General features: G+C 34.9%; 1 pseudogene; it reads right to left on the reverse strand.

Moving 5' to 3' along the window:
• Positions 1 to 600: 600 nt before the first annotated feature.
• LOC131069542 (cytochrome P450 720B2-like) lies at positions 601 to 16,757 on the reverse strand (annotated as a pseudogene).
• Between the last annotated feature and the right edge of the window lie 224 nt (positions 16,758 to 16,981).

Genomic DNA, 16,981 nt, shown 5'->3' on the forward strand with positions numbered 1-16,981 from the left:
AGAAAACACAATTTCATGTGATATTAACATTTAGATATATATATCCACTTTCTAGTGAAAAGGGTGAAATGTGTGCATAAGAATGCTATTGGAAACAAACTAATAATATGAGAAGGCATTAATTCATCTAGTCATGAAAGCAATAATATAGTAACCAAAAGGAGAAAAAATGTAGAGGGAAAGAGATGCACGATAGTTGAATACCATAAACATTACACATGCTCAAAAACTAAAATAAGAGAAGAGGATGAAGATTATAAGCAAATAGAAACAAATGAGATCCATACTAAAATTAAATAGGTACTAATAAACAAGTTGAAAGGTGTACTAGATAATGATAAATCGAAGAATGAAACTTAGAATCCTAAGTTGTTCAGTAATACTAGATAAACTATTTAAACAAAACCCACTAAAAATCAACATTTTTTCATTCAACATTTCGTTAACTATTACATATCCAAAATACAATAGTTACAAGATTCATATTTTATTTAATTAAATTACTAAATATGAATTGAAAGAAAATATATATACATTAAATTTTAAGAACATGTATCAATATTAAATATATTATTATTACCCAAATTTATAATATTACAATTAAAAACATTTGAAAAGTTCTCTATTCATTTAAATTAGTTAGCATTGTATTGTTGCTTATAAACTAGAGTGGATCAATTGCTAAGAAAGTATTATTTCTAGAAAATACTAATATAGTTTTAGCAGCTTTAACTGTTGGCTGCTCTTTTCCTGTCTTCTTGAGATTTTATAATAAAAACATGAGTCGATTTCAGCAAGAATATAACTCCCTTCATATCATTATAATTCACTTTTCCTCATTTTTGAATCGAGGATATAAACGAAGGGGAAATCCCTTTGCCATGCAAGGAAGAGGAAAGTAGGTAGCATGGTCTACTTCCAATGGCTCCCATCTGTACCATGCATTCAAACAATAATAATTTTGCAAATGTTTATAATGCCACATTATCATGAATGAATGTGATAAAGTGATGAAGGAATAGAGCAATTTCAAATCTGCCCAAATGAAGTCCTGGACAAAGCCTGCTGTCTCCTCCAAAAGGCATCTGAAAGCCTCTGCAAATAAATTGTGGAAAATAATTGATCAATTGAGTAGCATGAACAGCACAATACCAAGATAAGTACATAAAAAAAAATCATACCTCGTTTTGCCAACGCCAAGGATGAAACTTGTGAGCTTCATAATGGTACTTGTCATCCAAATTGATTGCACTTATGAAAGGAATTATATTCCATCCTTTGGGAATAACAAAACCTGTGGTGAACAATAGAATACTTTTATTACTATATGTATGTGCTTAAAAAATAAAATAGTTATGTTAGTGGTGAACAACCTTTTACTTTAATGTCTTGTATGGTTTCTCTAAAAAGACATGGGGCAGTGCTTGCCAATCTCAGTGTTTCATTTATTACCTGCCATAGGAAAACAATTAGCAATTCCCTTTAAAGAAAACATGCATGAAATAAAAGATAAGATGTACTCACCCAGTGAGTGAATTTCATGGACTTATAGTCGCCCCATGTCAGCTTTTCACTGGCATTTCCTTTACACTTTATGATATCATCATGCTCAACCTGATCACCCAGTTCAGTTACTTAATTTTAGTATGTGGATCACATTTTTTTTTAAAGTATTCTTAAGTTTAATCAATTTTATATGAGGGTAGTAAAGACATGTTAATACAAGTTTTTTAATTTTTTTTTGGTATTACAAAAGATTTGAATTCAGCATCATGTAGATGTCTATAACAAGAAATTTTCCGTTAAATCAAGTGTCTTTTGATGGATGCTAATACATGTAAGGAGATAAGAAAAAAATTATGTAAAAATACAAAATATCTAAGGTTGGAAATCCACATTTGCGATTGTAAACAGGAAAAAAAAAAGTCCACAAAACTAGAGAATGGTGGAGCGGCAAAGTTGATATGCAAGTAAGAGGTTTGTATGAAGACTTTGGCTACAATATGGGATTCAAAGGTAAGGAAACAAATATTAAGTGAGGGAGGAAACTTCATTAACAATGTAGGATGTACAAGTTGACAAACAAGTTTTATGTGAAATCTTTAAATTTTTACAATGTAAAGTGGGTGGAAGGAAAAGGTCAACGAGAAGTCTGCAACAAGCTGAAAATGGGAGGAATAAGCGAGGGCAAGGTTATAGAGTTTTGAAGTGTAGAGTTAATAAAAAGTAGAGGTGGGTGAGTGACTAGATTTTTTTTCACTATGGCACGAGACCTCCAAAACTATGAAATGAAGGAATAAGAGAAATTTGAAAATACTGTAAGATTGCAAGGAGACTTTAGAGTTTTGAAGTGTAGAGTAGGTAGAAAGTGGAGGTGGGTGAGTGACTAGAAAGAATTTTACAATTGCACTAGACCTCCAAGACTATGAAATGACTTGCATATTGACCACAAATCCCTCAAGCTAGGAAATTAAAAACAAAGATCCTTTTCTAGAGTTATGAAGGGCATGAAACACATCATAACTAATCATGATTAAATACTATTGAGGGTCATTGAGTGAAATATTAGTACTATTATCATTGATGGTAAAAATAAAAAGTTAAGGTAAAACTAGAGTTATAATACATGAAAATAGATGGTAGGATAATCGATTACAATTGTACATGATGACATGAATTTCCAGTCATAATCACTAAACATGGGTATCACTAAAAGACACAAATGCATATGATGTACATACCATTTGATCAAACCTTAAACCCTGATATAATATACATTTAATTAGTATGTGTTTAATTTGGCATTAGAACCTTTCTCATTGATTGAACCACAAAGTCTATGATACCTTACACATTCAAACCTATAAGACATGCTAGAATGTTTTTCACACATAGTTTGATAAATAAGAAAATATTACCTAGTGATTCATAAATATAAACTACCATTTAATTTGAAAAATTAAAAAAATGAAAGCATCATAATCATTACATTAATATTTTAGGAAAATGATCTCTATAATGTGAATAGTAAAGTTGTTAGGTCTCCGTCTATTCCATACTACATTGATGATTTGGATACATATAAAAAATTGTTTTTCCAGATATGTGTTAAGCTTGAATATATTAACAAGTTCAAGTTATTATTTCACAGTTACGTCTTGATTTCCCTAGCTTTATTTCTCACCATATTGGTCATAAGAAGCGTAACTTGTTGTATAGCTTTTTCACGGTTTACTATGCTCTATTTTGATTGTAAGTGGCTTGGAGTGGATCTTTTTGTCCTCTTTTACTCATAGATCCTTCTAATCAATCACATAGTTGGGATTACTAATATATTATTTAAGTAAAGATACTTAAAATATAATATGAATGCCAGAGATGCTAGAAAATCTATATTATACTGTACATAATTAATCATCTCTACAATTCAAATGGTCCAATATATTACAAAGATGATTTGACCTCCTTATTAAATTTAATCAAACTTTTACAAGAATGATTTGGCCTGCTTACCAAATTTAATCAAACTTTTATGTGGTCTACGTTAAAATATACCCTATCGCCTAGTGTAGAATTAAAGTGGAGTCCTTTTTGTATCTACATAACTCATATTTTTCTCTAATGTATCCATAGTAACATTTACCTACCTATCATACTCATGGACTGATTCTAGTCCAAAATTTACTTAGGTGTCTAATTCATCCCATCCTATTAATATCTTGCACTTCTTATCATAAAATTCAAGAGGTATATTTTGAGTGGAGAATTGGTAGGATTTGTTGTAGGTGAAATTTACCAATGAAATATATCTTTCCCACTTATAGGTTGATCCATCATGTATATGGAAATAATATCCTTCATAATTTGATTGAATCTTTTGGTTTGGTCATCTATTTTCTAGTGGTAATCAATCTTAAAATTAAATACTAAGAGCTACAATGGAAGTGGACCCAAAATTGAAGGTGAATAATTTAAATCTTTTTTAAATATGACTACATTGAGTATCTTGTGCAACCTAACTCTCTCCATTATGAATTGTCTTGCCAAATTTTGAGTATCATATTTAACATTGTCAATATTATTTGTACCTCTTTGGTTAACCTATCAAGCACTGCCAAAATGGTATCATGATTATGACATATTTTGGTTGAAAAAGTCACAAAATAGATTAAAATAACTGATCATTTGTGTCATGATGCATAATGTGAGTATAATTTGCATCGTTGTTTGTAGTGATCAACTTTGATTTTCTTTAGGCACTCAATGAATTTAGCAATATTTTTCATTATTAACCAAAATATGAATATTTAATATCTACACATCGTGGTTACTCCAATATGCACTTGATAAGATACACTGTGTATCTTCTCAAGGATTCTTGCCCATAATCCTTCCACTTTGTGCACATTTATATATGTTTTTGGTATTAAAGACCACTATCATTCCTTAGGTAATAGTCTAGTTTACTTATCTCTGATATTGCAATTACATTCTCATTCATTGAAATAAAGGTTTTATTTCTTTCATTCATGTATTAATTTCCTGATGGTTATTTTCCTTTATTTTTATGATTACTACTATATTACCTAGAACTTTATAAGAATCTACAAGATTATGCTCCTTCCCTTATATATGGGAAAAATTAAGTTATCTTCAATGTGATGATCCATCACTCTTGAATAAGAAATATCAAAACCATGGTTACCCAATAACACTAACCATCAACAATGGGAGAGGCGAGTGCAGGAGGAGGTGGAATTTTGAATTCGGTAGAAGCGGGAAATGTCTGCAAGTTAACTGGTGGTTTCATGGACACGTCGAAGGCTGGTACAGATGGATCTGGGGATTCTGATCCCCCCACCCCCCGTGCTTTTAAACTCCTCTGGGACCCCTTCCTGGGTGGCTCGTGGGGAGGGAGGTACGGTGGGTCCTACTACTATTGATGGGGGCCCTCTACTAGAAAATTACAAATGGACCAAACTATTCTGCTCGAAGCTTAAGAGGAAATCAATCTCTCCGGTGGCTCATTCGGTTTATTCTTCTTCTGGTAGATTTTCAGTCTTCATCCCAGACAATCTGTTTGAGAAGGGTATTGCATCTATGGGAAGCTCTTTGGTTGGGAAGTTTGTTGGTCCCAGACCCAATATTGACTCTATCAGATCTTGGGTTGCAAGGAAATGGAAGAATAAGGGTCATATTGATGTCCTTGCTATGGAAAAAGGTTTTTTTGTCTTTTCTTTCATCTATGAAGAGGATCTAGTTTTGGTTTTGATTGGTGGCCCATGGATGTTGGGTAAGGCATCCCTTTCTCTTAAAAGATGGGAGCCTAGTTTCTCACCATTGAACTGGGTTTGTGATGCAGCCCAAGTCTGGGTTAGGCTCCCAAAATTCTAGGATGAGGAAGTTTCTAGAGGCATTGCAACATGATTTGGGGAGCTTCTATCAATGGACCCTATGACCTCAGCTCAAAAAAGACTGGTTTATGTGAGGTTTTGTGTCAATATTCTTCAATCTACTAATCTTCCTGGGGAGGTAGTTCTTAACTCAAGGTTGGGAGAGTGGCCTCATGCTTTGGAGTTTGAGTCCATCCCCTTTGCTTGCTTTCATTGTAAGAAAGCCGGTCATTGGGCTAAATCTCATCCAATGAAACCTAACCAAGGCACGAAGATCTGGAGGAAAAAGGATTAGAACATTGAGAACAATGTTTCGGTCTCTAGGGAGGCGTATGGGAAGGATATGTCGATGAGTGCTCCCAATGGAGATCCTTACATTTCTCAGTTGGGTCCAGAAGCTTTGAGTAACCTTAAGGAGGAGGGCAATGGTGTGGAAAATTCTACCAACTTGGAGGCTCAAGGCTCCCTAAAGGTGCAAGACAACCACAAAACGGTTGATAGAGAGGTAACAGAGAAGGATAGTATTGATAGGGAGACATCTTGCCCCCTATGATCAGTAATGGATTTGGTATTGTGATCATGGTTAACCTTTCGAAGAAACCCCAGATATTAATGATTCAAGGTGCGGCAGTGAATATTTCTGACACTGAGGATGGGCACCCACTTGATGGAGATTTGGATGCAAAGGAAAGGACTAAGGGGGAGGTTACCATTGATGGGGAATAGGAGGCCCTGTTTACAATGGTCAAGACTAAAAATAGAAGGAAAATCAACTCTCAAATTCCTAGTATTAACACTAGAAGTAGACTTAAGGCAGGCTATGGTTCATTCAAGAAGTGTTGGCAGACCCACCCTATCTCAATCCAGGGTGAAAGCTAGTCAAGCGGATGTTGCAGATGGTCTCCAAAGAACTCTTCTGGAGATGGGTATCTCTGGTTCCCCCCTTCTGTTCCAATGAAGATTATCTCATGGAACATACAAGGGATGAATCATCCCCACAAGCACACCCTTCTTTCTAATCTTATAACAGAACACGGACCTTATATTTGTCTTATTAAAGAAACAAAGATGCCTCATAGTAAGGTGGTTGATCTTAAACTTGTGGTGTATAAAGAGGTGGGTTTACATTGTGTTGATGTGGAGGGTGCTTTAGAAGGCCTTGTTACTTTCTGGAAACCCTGTTTGGTTAGAGGTAAGATTCTCTTTTCTTCTACTAACCATATTGCTACTGAATTTGTGCACTTAAAAGATGGCACCACATGGGTTATTTTAAATGTGTATTCTGCTAACCACAAAGTTGCCAGAAGAAAACTGTGGGAGGATATTTCCTCTTTTAAAGCCAATTTTGCCTATGATAAGTGGGTGGTGATGGGAGACTTTAACACCCCCCTGTATAGTTCTAATAAAAAGGGGGTTGCTCCTATAGCTTTAGATATCAGTCAAGACTTGTTGGATTTTATAAATCTTCATGGTTTATTGGATCTCGACTTGCATGGTGTGACTTTTACCTGGTCCAATAGGAGATTGGGTAATGATCTTATCCAAGTTAGGTTAGATAGGGTTCTTATCTCACCTATCTGGATGAATGGATTTAACTATAGACTCTCTCTTTGTCCAGAATTGGGTTTGATCACTTCCCCATTTCACTGGTGATTGATAAAATTTGTAGGAGAAAGAATTTTCCTCTTAGGTTTGAAAAAATGTGGAACCTTGACCCAAAACTTAAGTATAAGATCAAAGAATGGTGGGATAATGATATCCATGGGTCTTCCATGTTTAGGATTGCTAAGAAGCTTGGGGTTGTGAAAGTGAATGTGAGGAAGTGGAACCAGACCTCCTTTGGCCATATCTTCAGAAACAAAGAGGCCCTCAAGTTGGAACTTGATGATATCCAAATGCAAATTAAATATCAAGGTGTGCTCCCACATTTGGTGGATTAGGAGATTGTCATCTTATCTAAACTGCATGATATCATAGCTAAAGAGGAGGAGTTTTGGAAATAGAGATCTAGATCCATTTGACTTAAGAGTAGGGATAGAAACACTAAATTTTTTCATATGTCTATTCTAAAACATAGAGCCTCTAATCGAATTCATTCCATCCACTTAAATGGGAACCTGTTGTCTAATGATGAGGAAATTATGCAAGGGGTTGTGGATATCTTTTCCAATCTTCTCTCCCAAGACCAGAACTTTGTTGTGGAAGATCAGTTGGAGCTCCTATCGATAATTCCCTCCCTTGTTTCCGTGGAAGTGAATAAGTCTTTAATTTGGATTCCTTCAGAAAGACAAGTCCAAGAAGTAGTCTTTTGAAGGTAACAAAGCCCCAGGTTCAAATGGCTTTCTGATGTTCTTTTTCCATACTTATTGGGAGATTGTGGCTAAGGATGTGGTGGCGGTTGCTAAAGAGTTTTTTGTTCCAGATCCCTATTAAAGGAATTGAATGCCAAGTTTATTGTTCTTATATCGAAGAAGTTGGGGGTTGATTCCTTCTTAGATTTTAGACCTATCAGCTTCTGTAATTCCATTTATAAGATCTTCTCTAAAATTATAGTGTTGTAGCTTAAGCCCCTCCTTTCCTCCTTTATTTTGGGTTAGCAGAATGGTTTTGTTCGGGGAAGGAAAATTTTGGACTCGATTATTGAGTGTTCATGAAAATATTCATTCTCTCTCAATGAATAAGAAGGTTGGTTTCTTTCTCAAGTTAGACCTTCTCAAGACTTATGATAGGGTGAGTTGGAGCTTCTTGTTGAATGTTTTGTTTTCATTTGGATTTAACAAGCCGTTCACCAGTATTATTTCTCAATTGATTTCCTTTACCTCTTTCTCGGTTATTCTAAATGGCTCTCCTACTAGATTTTACACATCCTCTCAAGGTTTAATGCAAGGAGACCCACTTTATCCTTTCTTATTCATTTTAATGGTTGAAATACTAGGAAGATATATTGAAAAATAGATTAGATGTGGGCCTTTGAAAGGTTTGACCCCCTCTTCCAATGGGAACATTTGTTCTCATCAACAATTTGTTGATGATACTATCCTTGTGGGGGAGAGCTCCATAGCAGAAGCTAGAACTTCAAGCAAATTTTGCAATTATATGTGAATTACTCTAGCTAGGTTATTATCTTCCAAAAGGGTTCTATTTTCTTCCTTAATACACTGGAGAGAAGGCAACAAAGAATTACCCAGATTCTGGGATGTAATATTGATGTCCTCCTGTCGACTTACCTGGGGCTGCCAATTTGCTCCTCAGAGGTTCCTAATGAGTTTTGGACTAAACTCATTGATAGAATTAATTCCAATCTCACTGGGTGGAAGGGAGCTTTGTTATCCCAGGCAAGAAAGGTGCAGTTGATCAAGGCCACCCTTCAAAATATTTCGGCCTATGCTCTTCGCCTTTTAAAAATTTCTAAAAGATTCTTGGCTAAAATCGAATAAATTCAAAGGAACTTCCTATGGTCTAGCACAAAAACTAAGAAGAGATTGCATCTGGTGTCATGGGATCAAGTTTATTTAGCTTAGAACATGGGTGGTATGGCAATCCATAAAATGAAGGAGTTCAACTAGGCCCCTTTGCTGAAACAACTCTGGAGAAGTTGGAAAGACAATAACGATTGGTCCAAGATCATCCATAACAAGTATCTAAATGGGTATTCACATCTTCATGACATGCTTGGGGATGAAAGACCTATGGCCTCTTGCTCTACCCTCTGGAAGTACATTTCGGGTACTAAATCTTTTATTTCTCAAGGTATTTTGTGGTTGTTGGGAAATAGGAGGAATATCATATTTTGGGATGATAGGTGGATTTGGGATGCTCTGTTGGCCATGGATCCTATTTTTTGGACATTTCCAGGATGTCTATATTGGGCAGTTTGGCAGATGGGTGGTAGACTATATCAATGACCACAAGTGGGTGGATTTTACTATGGTGGACCCAGTTCTGCTAACTCTTCAAAGGTACCTTGACTCTGTGCACATCCATATTTCCATATTAGAATACCTCTTAACCCGGTCCCTCTCCATGGATGGTAACTTCTTTGTTTCTTCTGCCTATAAGTTGCAGACCAGGACTCTTTTCCTTGAGCCTTTTTAGGGTTAGTTTGGAACCACAGGATCATCTCAAAAATTAATATTTTCTTTTGGTTGGTTATCTAGAATAAAATTTTAACCATTGATAATATCTATAAAAGGGGGATGGTTATCCCCAACCATTTTTATTTGTGCTTGCAGGATGCTAAAAATGCCTTCCATATCTTGTTCAATTGTGACTTTTGCTCGTGATGTGTGGACCTACTTTTGGGCCTTGTGTTCTTTGGATTGGGTCTTCCCTAATTCATTTTCTGAATTCTAGTCTCAGTGGGTCTCCCCCTCAGCTAATCAGGCTCTTTCATGCATTTTAAACCTTTTGTTGCCTCATATTGTATGGGGATTATTGGATGACTGAAATAATCAGATTTTTAGGGATAAAGCTTGTTGTGTTAATATTGTTTCTAGTAAAATTCATTGGCTATTACAAAAAAATTCCAAGCTATTTGTGATGGGTCTAATGTTGCTGACTATCTCTCCCCCTCTAAGGAGGACCTAGATATTTATTATAGGTGGAAAATTAATTGGGATATTCCCAAACCTCTGCACAAGTTGAAGAGTCCCAAAGATGGGATCAAGTGGCATCCACCCTCTTTGAGATGGGTCAAATCAATATGGATGGGGCAGCAAAGGGGAATCTTTGACCTATTGGTTGTGGGGGAGTAGTTCGTGATCACAATGGCAGTCTCATCTCAGTGGTGGCCCTACTTTTGGGTACCCAGACAATCCACTATGCTGAGGCTTACGCAACCTATGTTGGGGTCAAGTTGGCTAAGGAGAAAGACATGAGAAGGGTTTGGATTAAATGTGATTCTCTTAACATTATTAAATGTCTTAAGGGGTCCTCTTCCCCTAGTTGGTCCATCAAGCATATCATTGAGGATTTCCTTTCCCTTCTGGGTATTCGAAAGGTAACAAGGTTGCCGCTAATCTGGCGAATAACGGGGTTGGCTTATCTAACAATAGAGGGTGGGGTTGCCTCATTCATAATTATTGTAATGTGTGCGATGCGTAGGGGGTTCTTGGAAATGATGAAGGAAAGTAGGCATTGTGTCCTGGCTAGGATAGCTTTTAATAAGAAAAAGCGAAACTTTCTAGAGGATATCATTTTCTTCATTCTCTGGTTGAGCTTATTTGTTTTTACTTTATAGATTGTGGTGTTTGGGATTTCTTGCTCGATAGGAGGGGACAAAAACTTCTTAGAGCCTACAAAGGTGTATGAGGAATGACGTAACAACAAAGACATTTGTAGTGAGCTATTTAGGGGAGGCTTAAGTTCATTTATAGAGATGTTGCGTGGGTAGGATACCCTAGTCACTAATTCCTTTGTCCAAGATTGGAAGGATGGTGTCCTCCATGCCTTCGGCCTTTATTTGGAAATTAATGAGCAGCTCGTGGCCAAGGTTTCTAATAGCTTGATTGAAGGGTCTAAATTTTACAAGGACAAAAAATGTGCCACTAAAGTGTTCAAGACCTTCCTTACACCAAAGGAGAGGGCTAAAAAATGAAGAAGAACACGGATTGGGGTTGGGATAGAACTGTTCTTCTTGAGCCCTAGAAGACAGTTTTGGAGGTTATCATACAATACCTCACTTTGGATGGTAAATATTGCACTCTTTTCAATTACCATTTTATTATTACGAACCACTTCCACCATGACAAATGTATTTCACTGCCCTTTTATTTGGTGGCTTCCCTAAATCACAGTATGTGGGCTCATGCAAAGAGGGTTTCCTCCCCTATTCTCCATGAGGACTTGATACTTTTGATCATGGAACATGTCAAGTCTTGCATGTGGAGAAGAACCCTAGGGCTAAGACAGGCATTGAATTTCATAAGAATGTCCAGGTGCATTATGGGGATACATCCTCAGATGAGGAGGAAGATTTGGATGAGGACGATGCCTACCATATCTATGAAAACCAGGGTCTGGTGTCATCCTGTTCCAAATACCCCAATCTTAGGGGTAGGAAATTTGTGATTTTGGATGAAGATGATGACCCTGAATTTATTCTTGATTTTGTGGACCCTAGTTATGATGCGAAGGGGAATAAGGAGACTAGGGCCTTTGTTGCTAGCATGAAAGGGAAATCGAAGATTTCTGGGTCCCGGATGGTTAATGCTTCTAAAGGGTTGGTGAAAAAGAGAAAGGCGAGCATATTGATTCCAGCAGGAAAGAGATGGAACATGATGTCAATTTCAATATGCCTACTGATGGGGGTAGGGTGATGTCGAAGGAAGTGGGTTCCTATGTCCCCGATGCCACGATCTCCAACATTTGCCTACATAACTTTCAAGAGCATCAAAACTCTTTGTTTTCTTGGATTATTCAGCAGCTCAATTACTTGAGGGGAAGGGTTGATAAGATGAAGGGTGATTCAGATCACCTTAAGAAGGACCATGAGAGACGAATCAAAGCTTTGGAGGAGGATATTCATAAACTCAAACAGAGTTTGACTGTGGTAGTGGCAGTTAGTAAGGTGGTTATGGATAATGCTAATGAAGGTCTCCGCGAGTTGAATGAGCAAGTCAAAGTGTTGCATGTCACTTCCCAGGAAATTGCCCCTTCGAGCAATACAAAGATTGGTAAGATTACTAAGGCTATTGATGCAAGGACAACCAAAATTCCTAGAAGGTATTCGAATAGTGTGGAGGATTAGATGGAGGATATCAAGGTGCCTCATCCGCATCTTGCTACTAGGCTTTGCAGCAAATATAAGGGTATGACCTGTTGATGGTGTTAATAGGAAAGTATTGTTGATCAACAAAGAGGTCATTAGGAAGAACGATGAATTAAGCAAGATTTTGTAAGTTTGTTAGGTTGTTGTTATTTGTTTTGTCTGGGTTGTTGTGCCCTATTTCGTTGGGTTGTTTTGCGTCTTGTTGGTGTATGGGTCCTGGTTGTTTCTAATTTCTTTTTCTTTGTATACTATGGGTTTCTGGTCCATGTAAAACCAGTTTTCCCCCTTAATCAAAACACTAACCATCACATTATTTATACATTTGGGTTGGGTTGACTAAATATTAAAATCAATAATGGCCCAAATGATGTAGGCTACATATAAATAATGAAATGGTACCTACAAACATACTGATTTTGTAATAGATCAACCAATAACACAATGATCCTTTAGTTAAATTGTGGGGATCTATTTTAGATTTTACAAGTGACATGATTCTCCAATATAGCTATGTCTCAATAGCTCTAAATTTTTCCAACACCATTCTTACATTGAACTATTGGGACCACCATTTCACTCTACACCAATGAGAATTCCTATTGATTTTATTAATCAATTGTAAGAATGTACAAAAGTGGTCACATAAAAAATGATATTTTGCAAACTATAAAAAAGAACTTATAGATGGAAAATATATGTGCCTATTTAACCAATCAATAACATCTATAAATATCATTAAAATAATAAATATAAATAAAATTAATTATAAAAATTAAAATCAGACTTATCTAACTTGCATTTTTAATAAAAAATTTATAATTCATGTAACTTAACCATTTAAAAAAAAGAACATTGTTGATTTTAATAAGGATAAGATTTTACTTTAATGGTTATAACTTATCTAAAGCAAAAGCAATGTAAAGTTACTATTAACTATATTTGGAGTTAGGTTAGTGTACTTACCCTTAGCTCTTCTAATTCCCTTGGATTCTCGGTGATAAACTTTATAGAAAATGTCATGGCTGAGGATGAAGTCTCAAAACCGGCAAAGAGTAGAAAAAGTATTGTGTCTGCAATAATTTCATCTAAAAAGGAATTTTCTTCTAAAAGTTTCATCAATATATCATTATGAGTCACCTCTGGATGTTCTCTTCTCTCCTTTATACACTCATAGATAGTTTTTATGAGAAATCTTCTTGCCTACAATTCACATTGCATTGTATAAAATAGTTACACAAAAATTATTTAATTAACCATTAAAATTTGACATCTAAAAATTTATAATCTTAAAAACTCCTTCCTCTCACGATAGCCAATGATAATAAGAGAATGAAAAATGTGTGTACCTAGAACTAAACAAAAGTATAAATAGTATGAAAATTACTTCTAGGTTTCCAAGAATAAATAATATAGCATATATAACTATAAAAAAAAACACAAATCCCAACAAGCTCCAAGAAAATACCAATAGATTAAGAAATGCTATTAAAACAAGAAATAAAAATAAGTTTTCTATGTTAACACCTCACACCATGAATGGAGGTAAAAAGTACAATAATCACAAGCTATATGCCTTTAAATATTAAAGGAATGACAAGGGAAGCATGTTGGACAACAAGATGTTCAAGGACCTCTAATGTGCTAATAATATTGCTACTAGTAGATCACATAAGAGAAATAGAGCTTTATAGATATTTCAAGAGTGAGATTGATCGCTTTTGCAAAAGATCAATAGATTCAAAAAATTGAAGTAGGAGGGAAGATAAAGAGGTTATGGACCCAAACTAGTTGTTAAGAATTAGACCCAGGTTGGTTACCATGGCTAGCCATCAAAATAAAGGTGGAAAAATATTTACAAAAATGACTATTGTATGTTTACTATTAGTGAATACTAAAATATTGTGTGAATATAATGAAATCACACTAGTCTGGAGAATAATAGGCTTTTGAAAGCTTGACACACCAAGAAAATGAGATAAACACACAAAAAAATGGCTTACAATAAAAAGTTATGGAAAGACAAAATCATAAGATAAAACTTGGCACCTAAAGTAGGAAATGCTAAGACACATGCCTAACAAGTCTAAAGAACACTAAAGTGAGTCCAAAACATAACATGAAATTGTAGATGTATGCAATTTCTGCCTTTAGAGACTCTTAAACACACATTTTGTGTAAATATGTATTATATGCTTTTATTCAAAGACATTCATTTACATCCACTTTGCATGTTCTCACATTAAATCCCTCCCCCCTCATCATAGAAGCATTGTAGGAGCAATAAATATCATAACACTTTAATATGGTGGACTAAAACAAATTTTCGTATTCATTCTAGGTATCAATTGCCATCTATTGATATTTTATACATATTTGTAGGGGTTGACTTAGAATAACATCTCCCCTTATGACATATTGATAATCACCTAAATCTATTGTTAAATACTAATAGTCTTTAGAGTGAAGGAGCTAGAAGAACAAAAAAAAAGGTAAAATTCAACAAAACAAATAGCAAGAGTAGAACATAACATAGATCAGATCTACATGATGTAGTCAGCATATGACATATTGATAATCACCTAAATCTATTGTTAAATACTAATAGTCTTTAGAGTGAAGGAGCTCTAGAAGAACGAAAAAAAAGGTAAAATTCAACAAAACAAATAGCAAGAGTAGAACATAACAGAGATCAGATCTACATGATGTAGTCAGCATATGACATATTGATAATCACCTAAATCTATTGTTAAATACTAATAGTCTTTAGAGTGAAGGAGCTCTAGAAGAACGAAAAAAAAGGTAAAATTCAACAAAACAAATAGCAAGAGTAGAACATAACATAGATCAGATCTACATGATGTAGTCAACATATGACATATTGATAATCACCTAAATCTATTGTTAAAGACTAATAGTCTTTAGAGTGAAGGAGCTCTAGAAGAACATAAAAAAATGGTAAAATTCAACAAAACAAATAGCAAGAGTAGAACATAACGTAGATCAGATCTACATGATCTACATGATGTAGTCAGCATAGAATGGCTTCAATATATTTATTAATACGGTTGAATTTGACTATATATTAATTTTTTGTTGGCTTTTGGATAGTGGTAGATGATTATGTAAGTTTGATAATCATTAGACTTTTTAATTGAACTTTTCATAATTGATTAAAAAATATGATCCAAAACTAATCATCTTTGATCTACATCTATATTAACTTCACATGTGAATAGAAATATATGATAATATATTCTACTTATTTATTATTTCAAATATTAATCATAAATAAACACATAAAAACAAATCCATAAAAAGTAAAACACAACTTTATGTCCACACCCACAACTCTTAAATTGATTTATACTAAATTATAAGAACATAAAGTGAGCCTTTAGTAAACAAGCTATCAAATATTAGTGACTACCATATTTTAAGGAGAAATGGATAAGGTAGTGCAATCTGTGAAAACCCAAAACCATATGAGTAAAACCTAAAGATTGGGTGATAATGGCACCTGAATTCCTCTGTAGTAAGATGTTCCAGGAATATTGAGAGGCAAGGATAGAATAGCTCCTGTGTAATCATGAAAAGCCCTATAAATGCCTTCCATCTTCTCTGAAGAGGATAAATCCAGCAATTTTTTCCCCATCAAACTAAGCAGAATCTGTGGAGGACAAAACATAATCAAAATGAAAGCTATCAAAACAAATGAACAAATAACTGACAAAAGTTGTAGTAGGAATATATATGCTTGCCTCATGGCACTTGTGTTGAAGAAGGATATCTCTTTGCTCTTGCCATTTACTCATTCCATCCAGGAAACTATTTTGTATATCCTCCATGAAATCAGAGCTAAGCCTCTCATACTTGAACAAATTGACAGCACTTGCATGGATCTTTTTCTGTAGATCTCCATGGACTTCAAGCAACCCATATTTGCCTATCAGATTTCTTGTGGGTGCTGGCACTTTGTCTTTTACAAACCTTCCCTCATTTTGAATGATGTATTTATTGAACTCTGGATCCACTGATACAACTGTTTTCGCTCTTCCAAACAAATTTCATCTGAAAATCGGACCATACCTGTAATTTTATTTACTTAAGAGTTATTTTATCTTAAATAGTAAATTTACATCATTATATTTTACTCTTAGTTGTTATTGTAGATCTATGTGTAAATGACTATCAAATTTTGAAAAAGATAAAAATTTCTGTTAACACACTCATACCATTACACTTCAATTATTACCTGAACTCATGTTCATCAATGAACTTTCGACGCTGAGAAGAATTAGCGGCTCGATAGTCTGGCCAATAAACGGCAATCCAGTCGATCCAGGTGGCAGTTTGTGTTTGGTTGTGCTATCATCAGATTTGGGCCATATAATCCTCCGTCCTAACAAGAGTAAAATGGCCCCTGAGAGAGCCAAAGTAACCCATAAATACCAGTCAGAATACATCATATATATCTGCTGCTCCATTATCTTCTGCTTACAATTATACTCAGCTGCCAGTCATAAGAAAATCATCTGTGAAATAGAGGTTATAGGCTTTGGGAGATTCTTTAATAATTTTCTGGAAATTGTCTCATTCCCTGGTTGGAAATTACAAAATAAATGGGCCCATTAGATCAGAACTTTTAAGATTTCTGGTTGACATTAGCTTAGAAGATTCTTGTCAAAGAGTTTTAGTAATTTATCTCCGTTAACAATTTATTATTTATTATGTATTATTTATTAACTAGTAAAAAGGAAATTAAATAACAATTTTATAATTTACAATAGTTTTTATTTTAAATAAGTGTAAAAAAGGTCAT

Source organism: Cryptomeria japonica, chromosome 2, assembly GCF_030272615.1.
Source record: "Cryptomeria japonica chromosome 2, Sugi_1.0, whole genome shotgun sequence".
NCBI lineage: Eukaryota > Viridiplantae > Streptophyta > Pinopsida > Cupressales > Cupressaceae > Cryptomeria > Cryptomeria japonica.